The sequence below is a fragment of the Zingiber officinale genome, chromosome 9A, assembly GCF_018446385.1.
Source record: "Zingiber officinale cultivar Zhangliang chromosome 9A, Zo_v1.1, whole genome shotgun sequence".
In the NCBI taxonomy this organism is placed as follows: domain Eukaryota; kingdom Viridiplantae; phylum Streptophyta; class Magnoliopsida; order Zingiberales; family Zingiberaceae; genus Zingiber; species Zingiber officinale.
Window position 1 is genome coordinate 111,402,440 of NC_056002.1, and position 13,501 is coordinate 111,415,940.

Sequence of the window (13,501 nt, forward strand, 5' to 3'; positions counted from 1 at the left end):
TCTAAGTAGTTTAACCATTTATTCTCCTTTTTATCAAGTAATCATTTAACCTTCTTAATCATGGTGTAGCACATTCTTAAGTGATTGCTTAAGGATTTATCAATCAATTAGTTGACTTACAACCTAAATAAATCAATTTATTAGTTTATCTTGATTCAGCTATACTTAATCTTCAGTTTAGTTATGTGAGTCATTAGCAACTGTAATTAGACTTCAATTAACATCCTTAACTAATTAATTGATTATTTAATCAAATTAATCTCTATTGGTGATCTATCAAAATCGACAATAAATAAATCTTACTTTTATCTTCTTCTCCGCATCTGCATTTAAATCAATTAGTTTAATTTACCATTAAAAATTGAATTAATCTTACCTCCTCCTCTATTTGGTGTGGGCTACATGGTGTGGGGCTATGATGGGAAGGAAATAGGTTAGCGATCGGCAAAGCAGCAACTGTTGAAATCTGACATTAGTGGCGGCGACTCACCAACTTATGGAGATCTTCCGTCTTATCGTGTGAGATTTGTTGGCTTGCATTAGAGATTCAACTTGCCACAAAATTTCTCCATGTTGCCCAAAAGGAACACCAACATTTACCTTCGGTGCAAGGGGGAAAGGTTAATGACTCAATGGGTGGAAGAGGTACGAGGCAAAATAGAGAACAACGACGCGTGGGTCATAATGACAAAGTATTCACTCCATGGGGAAAAGGGTTCGGGAAGTCTGTGGTTATGCCGTGGACAAGAGAAAGAACAGGGTTCAATATAGTTTTTTTTCTATTTGTTGAATTAGTTAATTAATTTGATTTGATTACTTTATTTTAATAATGTGTTAACATGCATTTAATTAATTTGATCTTTATTGATTAATATTTTATTAATAGAACACTTATTGCTTTCAGTAATGGTGATACATCTATTCTAGATATTTCAATATTTATTCAATTAAGTACAAAATATGCATTTAACAATTATACATGGGAAGAATGTTGTCTCATCTTTGCCCGTCCTTGCATTTCATGCTTTGTTTTCTTAGATTATTAACTTTGTCCTTCTTAGAGAAACCAATATAAATTTATAACTAATATGTTTTATATTACATCCTCAAAAGGGATTATTGTAGTTTGAGTTATAGCTTTGGATTATTCAAGACAAAGTTCCAGCAATTTCAAAAGTTGAAACTAAAGATCTTTAAACTATTTCAATTCTTTCAAGTTATTGTTAATTCTGGTGACTTTTCTATCATCAGGAAATTTTACTATTAGATTAATTAATTCTTTCATCTTTTTCAAGTTGAAAGGGTAGTTAGTATGCTAATTCACTTTCTCTTATAACTTACTGATCTTCAACAGAGGTTTTGTAATATAAAAGATCCTGAAAAATACGAATTTAGAATCAGACAATTGTGAAACAAGTTAGTGCAATGTCCATTTGACTTTTCATATGATCTTAAATTACATTGTTGTTTAATGCCTGTGAATTTGCTGTGAAAGATTGCCGAGGTTTATATTCATATTGCAAGAGGTGGCAAAGATAATGTATTTCTTGTTGCAATCTTGAAGGATGGATGAGCATTTAATGAGAGGTATTTCCTATGCACGATTGTCTTGCATAGATAAGGATGCCTTGGGAATCAGCCGTTTCTATCATGATTTATGTAGTGTTAAATTTTTTTAAATTTTATAAATGAAACAGTTGTTTACATCTACCGTTGATATTTCCTCGAATATTGGCGATGATGGTAAGGTGATCCGAGAGTTTGTTCAATTTGGTCTCAAAACCAAATCAACAACTTCTGAAGCATTGAATGCTATTTTTGGAGAGATACTAGATAAATTTCTTGTCTCGATTCAAGCCTGAATCGGGTTAAGAAATTCATCTGGTAACTTGTTAAGAATAGCCTCAGTATTCAATGCTTCAGAAGCTGCTTATTTGGCTTTAAGCTAAACAAACTCCTGGATCACCTTACCATGTTCACCAATTTTCGATAGAATATCAACTGCAGACGTAAACACTGTTTTATTTATAAAACTTTAGAAAATTTAACAATGCATAAATCATGATAGAAAAGGTTGATTCACAAGACATCCTTATCCATGCAAGACAATCGTGCATAGGAGATATCTCATTGTATGTCTATGCATCCCACAGCAGGAAACACATTCTTTTTATCACCTCTTGCAACATGAATATAAATCTGGGCAATCTTTCATAGCGCATTCACAGACATTAAATAAAAATGTAATTTAAGATAATACGAAAAGTCAAATGAACATTGTACTAATTTGTTTTCACAATTGTTTTGTTCTAAATTCGTATTTTTTTAGGATATTTTATATTACGAAATTGTCGTTGAAGATCAGCAAGTTGCAAGAGAAAGTGAATTAGCATGGTAGCTACCCTTTCAACCTGAAAAAGAGAAAATAATTAATTAATCCAATAATAATATTTCCTTATGACAGTAAAATCACCAGAATTAACAATAACTTATAAGAATTGAAACAGTTTAAATCATTGATGGACAAGAGTGATTCACAAGGCATTCTTGCCTATGGAAGACAATTGTGCATAGAAGATACATTCTTATTGTATGACCATCCATCTTTCGAGATTGGTGAAGATGGTAAAGTAATTCAGAAGTTTTTTCAGCTTGGTCTCAAAGCCAAATCAGCATCTTTTAAAGCATTGAATGTTGAAGCTATGCTTGAAGAGATATCAAATGAATTCCTTGATCTGATATAGGTATAACCTCCTCGAGTCCTTGAAAAAAAAAATCATAATCTAGTAAAGCTACACGTGATAAATTCATGATTATGCAATGAATAGTTTATTAATTTTCTCCTTGTGATGCTGACCGACATTATTACTTTTGTTTAGTATAACTGATGAGAGATCCTGTCATTTTACCATTATCAAGAATATAAGTAGTCCGGCCAGTTATCCAAAGGCACTAGCTGAGTGGTAATGTATAGTTTTCCTATCATTAATCATTTTCTTTCTCATGTCTGATGATGAAAAAACTAAAATATCGTCTTTATCCAGACTGATCCATTCAACCGTTCCCATCTCACTCAAGACATGCTAATACTCAACACAGAGCTGAAACAAAGAATCCAAGACTTCATCAGATCCTTAGAGGAAACGAAGCTGAGGGCATGAAACTTCTGAAGATGTTTGTGGTTGAGTAAATGCGGATCAAAGCTGTTTACGAAAATGACAAAGGGTGAAGCTGAAGGGCCACCTTTCTAGTCTTCAATAGTGGGCGAAATTGTTATCCATATTCCAACACCTTTGTAACCGACAAAAAGGCCTTACAAAAGGCTTCTGCTATGAATTGTTAAACTTTGCTTATTCTTTCATTACATAACCTATAGAGAATTTATACTCGTTTACAAAGGTTTACAAGGTTTTTCAACTTCTCGGCTGCCTAGTTGGTTGGGTTGTTTTACTATTTTTTATACATAATATTATAAATAATTATTATTCTTTATTATATTAATTAAAAATAAAATATTTAATCTAAATATTTAAAAATAAAAAATAAAATAATTTTTAATATATATGTACATATTAAATTAATAGAATAATTTTCTTAAATTTTAATTAAATCCATTTAAATTATTCTAATCATAGTTAAAAGTTAATTTTAATTAGTAACATGATGTTATTTAATTAAATCTAACTTATTCGTGTACAAATAGTTAAGTGACGAGTTTGACGCATCGTCGAGACTAGGCGTCGCCTAGGCTGTGTGATGCATTCGGATGTGTCCTTGGGTTTGGGTGACGTGTTCGGTCTTGTTGCTGGGCTTAGGAGATATGATTGGACTCGTCGGGTTCGGATGATGTGTCCAGGCCCTTCGTTAGGCTTGGGTGATGCATTCGAGCTCGTCACTCGGCTTGGGCGAAGGGTCCAAGCTCGCATGACTCGTCCGGACGTGTTGTTTGGCCTGTCGTCAAGCTCAGGCGACGCGTCCGAACTCACACATGTTTGGATGCATCACCGGGTGCATTGTCAATCTCGGCTGATGCATTCAGACGAGTCTAAGGGTTCGTTGCTGGGCTCGGGTAACGCATCAGAGACGACACGTCCGTGCTTGCGCGATGTGTTTGGATTCGTTGTCGAGCCCAGGCAATGCGTCGCTGTGGCGAAACAGTGGCTGCAGTAGCAATTCTAGGCACAACGATGGTAGATGGAGGTCGGTTATTGCCTAAAGCATTGTCTCAAGCAAAGACAATGTAGTTGATGTCCGCCTCCCGTTTAGGTTGCCGCCTCTGCCACCATTTAAAACACTGCCTAAAGATAACACATTAACAACTAGGATATTTCAACAATAAATTGAAATTATAAAATGGTGATTTAGAAAGTTTAGAGTGGTCATGCAAAATGGAACAAAGTACAATGGTAAAATTTTTTTTCAAATTATCTCACTTCTTTGATAATGGTTGATTTATTAACTTCTTTATTAGAATAGTTGAAAAAAAAATGTGATATTGCTCACTCTAAATGGTTCAGTATTATTGATCCCATGATAAAATATAGACAGGTAAATTATGGGCGACAATTTATTTTAGTGCAGTGGTCTTTTATATGAGGAAAGTCAGGTAGAATAGTGATCCTATATATAGAACTAGCATGAAACTTCCTTCGTTAGCTCCCATAGGCATAACTGAGTTTGTATTCGAGTGGTAGATTGCCATAAAAGTGCATAGATCGAATCTTCGGAAGAACAATTCCTTGGATAATAAAATCCCTCTCATCTAAAGAGACATCATTCGATCACTATGATTTACCTCCCTTTCAAATGCCATGGGCAGACCTGAAGAGCCACCTTAGTTGAGCCCATCACCACTTCATTCAGGATTGGCGGGGAGTTTCTTCTGTACATTACATGTGTCGTGCGTGAATCTTAAATGAGTTCACGAGTTTTTTTTTATATCTATTGAGTTAGACCTTCAGTTGGTGATTAAGCTTTTTTTAATAGTCTACATAATGTCTCAATTGATAGAGATAGGAGATTGTTTCTCATTCATATCATATGATTTACTTTTTTGCCGGCTTTTCAAAATTTAGACCTAAACCCATGATTTTCTGTAATATCTAGAAAATCTCAAGCTAAATTACGAGGATTGCCTTTTTCCATAACCTTGCACCATGAATAAACTGCATGAGGTTAGTTCTTGTCACTTCGTGAATGAATGTGGCCTTCTTTGATATGTATGGGTTTTCCCAAGTATCACTTATAAGAAGCTAATCTACATATATTCCATCTATTTAGATTGAAATGACATGCAAATGATTCTGATTTATCAGTGTTCTAAATTGCGCCCTAGGCGGCCGCCTAGGCGTCGCCTAGGCGCTGTGCGACAACAGGCCGCGTCGGAAACTAGTCAGGCGGAAGACCCAGGCTGCTGGGCAGCCTAGGAGGCCCTCGGCGGGCTTCCGCGGCCAACGCGGGCTTCGGCGGCTTATATATTTTAGGTATGTTTTTTTATCGCGATTCGCTAAATCAGATTTGCTGGCGCTTCGTCTTCTCTCATCGCGCTTCGTCTTCGTGCTTCGCCGACTTGCGTCTTCGCCCTGCAGCAGCTTCCAGTGAGTTTTTATGGTTTTCTTGTTCTGTTCTTTTTTTTTTGTTTCTTCGTCGTCGCGACAACTCTCCGGTAACACCGGACGCGTCGCAGGGCATCAGACGCTGCCGGAAGGGTCGCCGGACGCGTCCGGCGCGTCCGGCAAAGTCCGACTTTCCTTCGAGCAACGCCGGTAGCATCGCGATGCGCCAGATGCTTTCTGCGACGCTACCGGCGCCGCTAGAAGCAACGCCGGACTTCGCCGGACGCACCGGACTTGTCCGGCGACACTTCCGTCGACGCCGGAGGCCTCTCGCGAAGCGCCGGTGGAGTTCGGTGGCGTCGCAACTTCGCGTGACGCCTGCCGCGACGGCGTTTTTTTTTCACAAATTTATTTTATTTAATAATTAATAAATTAAAACAATTCCTAACGGGATAATTTTAATAATAGGGTAGGGTTCGGTTCATAAAGCCTAATAAGGATTCAAATCATTCAATAATAATAGATTTAATTTTTTTAATAAATATTATTAAATATTAATTTATATAACAGATTTAAAAAAAATAAAAATTATTATAAATATTTTCAATTATCATTTCATTTATCAGATTTAAAAATTTAAAAATAAATAAATTAAAAAAAATCATAATACATATTATTAATTTTAATAATTTATATAAATCGTATTTATAAATTTTATATATTATTAATTTATATTAATCAGATTTATAAATATTAAAATTATATTAAAATTTTAAAAAATCTAATAAATATTATTAATTTATATAAATCAGTTATAAAAATATGAAAATTATATTAAATTTTTAAAAATTCCAATAAATATTATTAATTTATATATAATTTTATAAAAGTAAAAAACTGATTTAAAAATATAAAAAAAATTAAAAAAAATCATAATACATATTATTAATGTATATAAATTGTATTTATAAATTTTATATGTTATTAATTTATATTAATCAGATTTATAAATAATTAAATATTAAAATTATATTAAAATTATATTAAAATTATATTAAAATTTTAAAAATTCTAATTAATATTATTAATTTATATAAATCAGTTTTAAAAATATGAAAATTAAATTAATTTTTTAAAAATTCTATTCATCTTCAATTTCAAACAAGCCACTGATAATAGTTGGATCATCCAAGCTTTGCCTTTCTACAGATCGGAAATTGAAGATGAATAAGATTATTTCAAACAACCAGAAAAACTACACATTACAGATTTAAAAAATATAAAAAATATATTTTAAATTTAATTTTTTTAAACAAATATCTATTATGATTATCTAATAAATTTTATTAGTTAGATTAAGATATATTGATATATAAAAAATATTCTCAGACTTGTTAATGTTATATTTCATTATTTTGTATCGTTTGGTATAGTTAAAATGTATAATTAAATTTTATTATCATGCTATGCTATATTGTTACTTGTTAACTTGTTAAGTTATACCGTTATATATAATTTTTTCAGGTTATCTGTTATCATAATGGCAAGCAATCCATCTTCGACAGCATCTGTCACTCAACCTGAAACCGGAATGCTTAGAAGAAAGTCAAACGACATCGGATGGGAGTTTGGGATATTGATTGATCCTAAAAACCTCGACAAAATTAAATGCAAGCTATGTGGAAAAACAATGTCAGGAGGAGTGTATAGGATAAAGGAGCACATTGGAAATATACCTGGAAATGTATCTGGTTGTCGAAAAACATCTCAAGAAGACAAAAATAAGTGCAAACAGACTATTTTAGAAGGGAGGAACAGAAAGAAAAACAAAATAATGGAAGAACAAAGTTGTAGAGCAGATGTGGCTATTTCTCTAGATGAAGAAGAAGGCCTTGAAATTGAAGGGATGGATGGAATTAAGAAACCTCTTCCACTTGGCCCCATGGATAGATATGCATCGGCAATTGCTCCAGAAAATGCAGGCTCCAGTGGAAGTAAAGTGCTTCGCCTACAAAATATAAATGAGGCACTTTTCAAAGAGAGAACTCAACAAGTTCAACAATATGTTGGGAGATGGGTTTATGAAAATGGAATCTCATTCAATGTTGTTGATAATGATAGCTTCAAGCAACTAATGGAGGCAGTGGGTCAATTTGGACCAGGATTCAAGCCTCTAACTCAATATCAACTTAGGGAGCCACTATTGAAAGCCGAAGTTGAAAGAACAAAACAATTGCTGAAGAAACATGAAGAAGAATGGGCAAAAAATGGATGCTCGATCATGACAGATGCATGGAGTGATAGAAAAAGAAGAAACATCTTAAATTTGTGTTAATTGCAAGGAGGGTACTACATTTTTAGAGTCTAAGGAGTCTTCAGAGGAGGCGCATACAGCTGAACTTATTTTTGAGTATGTTGACAAGTGTGTTGAACAAGTAGGAGCTCAGAATATTATTCAGATTGTTACAGACAATGCCACCAACAATATGACTGCAGCTCAATTGATGAGAGAAAAACGACCTGGGATCTTTTGGAGTTCATGTGCAACTCACACTATTAATCTCATGCTTGAAAGTATTGGCAAACTTCCACGATATAAAAAGGTGATTGAGCAATCCAAGGCTTTTACCATTTTCATCTATGCTCACCATAAAACTTTATCATTGATGAGAAGTTTCACGAAGAAGAGAGACATAGTTCGACCAGGAGTTACCAGGTTTGCATCAAATTTCCTCACATTGCAAAGTTTGATTGAAAAAAAGCTAGTTTAAGGGCCATGTTTACAAGTGATATGTGGGAGAAATGTAAATGGTCAAAAATAAACAAAGGATAATTGGCTTACTCTACAGTGATGAGCATGAGTTTTTGGAATGGTGTGACACTTTGTTTAAAAATATTTGCTCCTTTGGTAAGAGTTCTTCGATTGGTAGATGGAGATAGAAAGCCATCGATGGGGTTTCTATATGGGGAGCTTCTTCAAGCTAAAGAAGATATCAAGGTGGCTCTGAATAACGTGGAATCAAATTATCAGCCTATCATAGTCATTATTGAGTCAAAAATGAAGGATAGACTTGATACATCATTGCATACCACTGCATTTTTGTTGAATCCTTATTTTTACTACAGAGATAGTTCTATTGCTCTTTATGAGGAGGTCGCGATGGGGATTTTGGAAACTTTGCATGCCAATGAGTTAGATCTACAAGATACAGTTATTAACAAGGAATTTCCAAAATATAGAAATAAGACTGGGTTATTTGGAAAAACATTGGCAGCAAAAGCATGTGAAAAAAATGATGATACATTTGATCCATGTGCATGGTGGAGTACATACGGTGCTCACACACCTAACTTGCTAAGGGTGGCATTGAGGATACTTTCATTAACTACAAGTTCATCTGGGTGTGAAAGAAATTGGAGTACATTTGAAGGAGTAAGTTTTAAACTTTCAGTCTACTCTTTAATTAAATTAGTTATAATTTTTAACGTCTATACTTTATATTCAGTGTACTATACTATCTGTTTTTTTTAGATTCACACAAAGAAAAGAAATAGGTTGGATGCCAACAGGTTGAACAATCTAGTATTTGTCCAATTTAATGCTAGATTGTTGAACAAACAAAAAAGAGAAAAAGAAAGAAATGTTGAAGTCCTTGCAAAAGATGCTTCAAATGCACAAGGTTGTATTGTGGATGGTGGGGAAGATGATGAAGTTGAAATAGGTTCCGGGCTCACTTGGCAAATGGTTGATGAAGCAAGTGGAGCAGATGAAAATCTGCAACCCCGAAGAAGCTCTAGAGTGAGAGAACTTCATGAAGATGATTTTGAATCCGAAGAAGAAGACGAGGATCACAATAATGATATTGAGTTTGTGTCCGATGAAGAACAAGTTATTGAAAATTATGGAGAAAAAGAAGCAGAATAAATATGAGTCTATGAGATATTATTAGTTGTGTAATTTTGAACTCATTTTGTTAAGACATGATTTATGTTATTTAACAATTATATTTTGCTTAGTGGTTACTAGTTCACAATGCATTGTAATCTTGAATTGAACTATTGCTTCTATTTCCCAATGTTCTACTTCTACTGTTTACTATATGATTATGATAACTTATTGCATGTTCTATTGTTTAACTGTTTCTTTTACTCATATTTACTGAGTCTAGTATATTTCCTTTGCACAAAACTATTAGTTTTCTTTTATAGTTTTTCATTTTTTGGTATTGGAAAGTATGTATTTATTTCAGCATACATAGTTAGATCTTCATTGCTATGAAATTGTTTAAGACAGCATTTAGATTTGCATATGATATTGTCCACAGTCCACATGAAACAAGGGATACCGAGGAATCCGCTTAGCGGCGCCTAATCCCCGCCTAGGCGGCCTAGGCGCTAGGCACTGGTCTGTCGCCCGATTAGCGCCTAGCGAATTTTAGAACCTTATGATTTATACGAATTATGTTGACAGTATTTGTTTGTTTAGTGAATGCTGAACTTCAGCTACTTCAGATTTATTTTCTTGATGGAACGGTGTGGTTCTTCTATCTGTTAAATAGCATGTACTCTTTTTTCCTTTGTCTTTTTAGTCATTCATCATATGTTCTTCGGACTGCAAAGATGAGAATCAAAAGAAGATCCCCGAGAATTCTTCGACATTCCGATCATTTCTCTACTTAAAAAACTAAAGGAGAAATACAGACTGAACAAAGTGACTTGCCATTTTACAAGTTATGACAATGCAGTGCAAACTGTAGCGAGAAGATTTGGATTAGTGAACTATTGAAAAAATAGTTCTCACATTTCCAAGAGTTGCTAAATACAAGAAAAAAACATGAGGGCATAACTTATCCTCTCAATGTACTGATCTAGAATGAACTATACCTGACAAATCTGTATCAATCTGATTCTACAGCGAATAACAAAACCCTATCCTCAAGATGACTACAAACAGAGGATAACAAGCTAAGACAGCTACAGATTTGAATGTAGCATCCTGTAAAGGAAACAAATGAACTCTAGGACGTTACACTATGAAACAGGAGATTGATCATACATGATATCTGACAGAAATTTGGTCTAGACATTGCATCCATCCACTAGTATGTGCTTTCAAAGTAACATTTATTAGTTCAATTGTTGCTAAAGGTACTGTCAATCAAAAAGAAAGGTAAAGGTTTTAAAGTGAACAATGGCATTGGGATTGGCCAGGAAAGACAACATTCTCTCAGGGATGTTTTTATTTGCCTCTAAACTGTATTCTCAATTTTTTTCCCCACCTTCAAAAATGAGCTACAACACGAATATGTACACAGAAAATTTAGGAAAACAACTACAAATGGAATGAGAACGACATTTCTAGTTTAGGTAAAGAAGGTTGATCTTGAGAAGACTGAGAAGAAACTCTGTGATGTGAATCGTGCTTGTGATCATAACGTTCACCTTCTGTAACTCTTAACTTATGGGCTTCGTTGCCACTATGTATACGCACAACCCTCAAGAATCAAACATAAGTTGGTCAGTAGCTGGAAGAACACCATTTGAACGGGAAGCAAATTGTGGGTGCCTGCCATGGGCGTTATCTAGATTACCCGACAAATTTGTAGATACAAATGTGCGTCATGACCTCTGTGGGCAAGAGGCTCATGCTTGTATGACTCCCACCTTTTATCCTCATGATTTCTAGCTGCAGGAAGCCGGCCAGTCCAGGCACTTGCTCTATCAGATTAGTTGCGGCCATGACTGAGATCAAAAGCCCTTGGTCTGTCCCCAGTATCATTTCAATCATAGTTCCGGCTCCATTGATTCCTCGAACTACATTGCTGATCTCTAAAAGAAACTTTGTGTACAATGACAAAGAAATTCTTTTACATGTCATATAATAGAAGTACAAAATACAGTTTGATTATTTATCAAACTTTCCTTATCCATTTTTGGAACAAAACACAAATATATTTTTCATATCATAGAAGATACCTAACTTTCAGAAAGCATTAATTGGGAAATAGCTGATAAATCAACCAATGCTCGCAAGACAAAAGAAAATGCAAAGGAGGCTATGAAGGGCATCAAAAGTCCAAGTGTACATGGTTTTCTGGTGCAAAGAGGAAGCATGGTTAACCAGGTATTATCAATCAAAACTTTCTCGCAAATGATAATGCATTAAAATGGCTAAAGGTACATATGGAACTGATGCATATGGAAAGAATAACTTCTATGTAAAGTAAATTAGACTAATAAGTTGCTCTATGCTTATCTTTAGATTCAAGCATCAATAGACTTTCAAACTAAAAATTTGTAGCTAACTAAAAACATCATATTGAGGAAGAGTTAACGAACAAAAATGTACAGTTCAGCCTAAAGTGCCCCATTATCTATGACTAGGAAAATGAAATAAAGTGAAGAAATTTTAGAATTCATCAAAAAAGAAAGAAAAAAGTGAAAGACAAAATTTTACAAACTTATTCTTCATTTAAAGCAAATTAGAAACTTCTTTTTGAATTAGAAGAGTTAACAAGTAACCAACTATAAATTAGTAGTGTAGACGAACAGTTATAAATCTCCTCCATGGGTATATTAAAATTTTCATGCTTTATAATTCTTGACAATAACAATTACAAACTAATGCAATGCAAAGATAAGAAGCAAAATATAAGCCAAAAAAAAAAAAAAAAATCAACTGTTAGCACAAAAATTGGATAAAAAAAATACAAGATCTAAAACAACTCAAATAAAACATCTATTATAATCTCAGGAAAAATATAAAACTATGAAAGTTTCTAACAGACTTACAGATTTTCTTATAATATCAAAATGTTATGAGAATCTTATAAGAATTGGCAGGTAAGTTCTAGTATCAACACGAGGCCTCGGAGCTTCATCTACATTATGCTGGAAGGTAACAAAGGCCGCATCAAGACCAGACTCGAGCTTCCTCTCCTACTTCTTGTTCCAAAAGCTACTGGTTCAAATTTAGCATCGACTATAGGATCGCTTAATTGAGATTGCATGCTTTATTATTTCCAGTAATTCTTCCACCCTATCATTCAAATGCATGTTCTCCGTTGTAAGCTTCTTAATTCGATTTTCTGGAATAATGCAGTTACAATATTCCTTATTACTTTGGCTTCATGCTTTGTTGTCTTCAAATTGTTATGTCTCTATTGGACGTTGAATGTCATCAACGAAATCAAAGTTCTCAACCAATAATTTTTCATATTGGGTAGAGATTAGGTCAATCATAACCTGTCAAATTATTAAATCAAATGTTAAAAAAAGCATATTAACCTAACTAAAGTGACAGTATTCAAAATTTACCTCTTCATATGAGACTCGGTGAAACAAATCCCTTACCTTACTTATATGTGAAGGAATATTCCTCCACTTATTTATTTGCGCCCCTTCAATTTTGTATGATTTTTGGATTGGAACATGCTCTAAAAATCATGTCTGATTCTTCATGATAAATGTTAGATATTCATACATGTCTGTAAAATATTGTTAAATTTAACATAGAAAATAAACCCATTGCCAAAAGACCAGCAAAACCCTTTACCTAAGGGACGTTGGTGTTGGAATGTATTATCTAAGTTGATGAAAATATGTCTCAATTTTTAGGTAATTATTGAGTCATAAATTCATGGATGACTTCAGTCTAGTTGAATCTAACAAGATTCTCAAAATCATCTACTATATGTATAAGACATAAAAAGACCTTATATGTACTAGAAGAAAATAAGACACAAAAAATATATATATAAAATGTAGAATTTATAAAATAATAAAATATCGTCATATTTTTAGCACGATTGATATAAAATTTAAGCAAATCCTTAATTCTTGATATGGTAGCTTCTTTTTTATTTGAGAAATAAGTTAGAAAGAGGTCACTGATAATGAGTATTTTGGTGCATTATTTTAGCTCTTATTCTTTACATTTTTACCTT